The sequence below is a fragment of the Lactuca serriola genome, chromosome 4 (assembly GCF_051521515.1).
Source record: "Lactuca serriola cultivar US96UC23 chromosome 4, Lser_US96UC23_V15, whole genome shotgun sequence".
NCBI lineage: Eukaryota > Viridiplantae > Streptophyta > Magnoliopsida > Asterales > Asteraceae > Lactuca > Lactuca serriola.
In genome coordinates, this window is record NC_136411.1 from 47,748,046 (window position 1) to 47,751,253 (window position 3,208).

Below are 3,208 nucleotides of genomic sequence, written 5' to 3' on the forward strand. Positions count from 1 at the left end.
AACAATATAAACTATAACCTTCTCTCTTTTATAGATGATAATTAATGACTTCTAGACCGAATTTGCCTCTTTCCATATGGCCCAAAATTCTATAGCTACTAGGAGAATTCAATAGAATTATATAGTTAAAATAATAATTTTAACCAAATTATTATTTAATATTTCTATTTTAAAATAAAATGTTAATAGTAAAGCAAAAAATATAGTTAACATATTAGTTTTATTAAACATTATAGTTTAATTTTTAAGTCATTGTGATATATACAATTATTTGATAATTTTATAAACCGTTTAAAAATAGTGTAAATTATATATCAAATGAATGATAATATAACAGATAACAAAACGTATGAACAAAAATATGAACTGCAACTTTTAGTAACATAAAAATAAAAAAACATCTATTATAACATTTGTATTAAAAAAGATATATATACAACGAATAATAAAAAATATGAAAAATAAACACTATAATTTTTAACAACATAAAAACACTAAACCATCTATTATAACATTTATATTAACTCTTCATATTTAAATCACAAATTTCTTCAAATACATTAATGTTTTTAATGAGTAAAACTTTACAACCTTATAAAATAAAGGAAAATAAAAAGTTATTAGTGATTATTAATTAATAATCATAAGTTAAAAACTATTGAGTTGTAACTAATAAATATACATAAATTAAAAAACTCTTGAGTTGTAGTGTGAGTTTCAAATGAATATGGTATTTGGAAATGTGTATTTATTATTATTATTATTATTATATTCGTCTAAATAATTGGTTTTGATGCGTCATTTTAATCCCTTCAATTATTAAACATAAAAATATTTAATTATAAATTTATAACATACATAGGTGCATATACATGTTAAACAAATCACACACAAATACACACACACACACACACACATATATATATATATATATATATATATATATATATATATATATATATATATATATTCGTAATTGTCATATGTAATTCTTGTCGTAGTAATATGGATAAATTACTTTCATATGAAGAACCTATTATGATAAGTCTATCATAATTACATATTAAATGTTAAAAAATTATGTTATCTTTTAAATATTGTCTTTTAAATATGTTGTGTAGGATAACCCAACAAAAAAATAATAGAAAATAAACATAATGAAAATAGAAAAACTATAATCAAATAAATAAGAGCATTGGGTGGTTGAATATATAAATAAAGATGTTATATAAACATACATTTAAATCAAAAGAAAAAACTAACATTCGTCAATATTGCTCAAACAAAAAAACTTATATCCGTTTTTTGAATCTTCTTTCTTCATTTCACACCATTTAACCATAGAAACTTGATGACAAATCTTCACTAACCTGCAATCAACATATTTTTCTTGAAAAAAAGAATCAGAAAGATATTTCAAGCAAAACATTGATGTTTGAAGAGTCACATTCAAGATTGAGTAATACACACAAATCACATATAAAGGTTAAATGAGAAAATGAATATAAATAAAGAATAGAAAAGTTTCATTTGTTTTGGTTGAAAGAAAAAATCATATTACAATTACCATCGATGCGACATAACCCATTTCTTCAAATCATCATATTTGGATCGTGAATGCTTCAACTCTATGAAAAATTTTGAATCACAATATCTTATGACATCCTTCTTACATGTAATATTTTATATAACACAAAAGACACAAAAGATTGACTTTTTTATAGTAAACTTTTCACTAAATGCTAATTAAACATAATATAACTTATAAAAATTTTGAGTGTTAAAATTATAATTAAGAAAACTTTTGAGTTGCATTAGTTAAAGAAGGGGGTTTCAATTGAATGTAGTTTGAGGAAGTTAAAAAAAAGAGGGTTTCAAATGCATGAGATTCAAGAAAAAATGCTAGCTTTATAAGTATTTACGATTGTGAAGCTTTGTTTTCTAGGGTCCTAATGTTTATTTCGATATTAATGATCGCTGTAATGATTATAAAATTGATAATTATTATTATTATTTTTGAACCGACGAGAATTTTATTAAGGCAAACGAGGCAAGGTGCCAGACAAGCCACAAATCATAGTCTAATACATCATGCAGTATAGGGGGATATACCACCTCTTGACTAAAAAACTACAAAGTACTAAAATGATTATTACACCAAATCAGCCAATTACAATTCCCGATTTTGCCCCTATACCTGACCCAACCATAGATCAAAGTAATCGCATGGTCCGCTGCTATTGAAGGTTTTGAAGGAACTTTATTGAATATCCTATTATTTCTCGCAAGCCAAATACACCACACTACACCATATACTATGCTTATGAGTATTTTCCTCTTCTTAGGGCAATTACCCCATTGAGATGCAAACCTAATAACATCGGCCACAATACAGAAGCTCTGAATATCTACTCCACACTATTTCGATATCCATTTAAAGGTGTCACATGCAAACATACAATCCACTAACAAATGGTCTGTTGATTCCTCCCGACTCGAGCACATTAAGCATATAGTTGAGTTGGTGTTGATTCCTCTATGAGATAAGGCATCAGTAGTCAGAATTCGTCCCAAACAAGCTCTCGATATAAAGACTAACACTTTGATTGGAACCATGCTATTCCATTCCATTCTTTTTATCGATACATTCGTAATAACAAAATCGATTTAATCCCTAAGGATATTCACTTTAAATACACCACTGTAGCCAAAGAGAATTTCCATGAGTCCTTAGCATTCAAGAAGGAAAATGAGTTAATAATCTCCTTAAGTTCTTCAAGTTCTGCAATCTCAACCGGGGATGAAGGGGTCCTTTTTCAGTCAGCAGCAAAACCGTAATAGTTTCTCCGTTTAGAAATACGTGTTGATTTACGCTTTTCAAGCTTGAAGAGGTTCGAGAATCAAATGAATAATGGTGACATGCCCAGCCATGCTTCGTTCCAGAAGTTTGTGTTCTCCCTTGTATCACTAGGTTGGTTGTCACATTGTAAAAATAATAATAGAATTGCTTATTTGTATAAAGTTGTCGACTTTGTTTAGTTATTTCAAACTGTATTAATTACTTAAATTAGAAATTAAAACAAGGTATTGTAAATTTGATGACTTTTTTACAAAATAAGTGAGTTTGAAAGAAATATTTATCAAATAGGTCTACTTTCAAACATATTTACAAAAAAGATATAATTGTCAAAAATATTTACCAAAATAA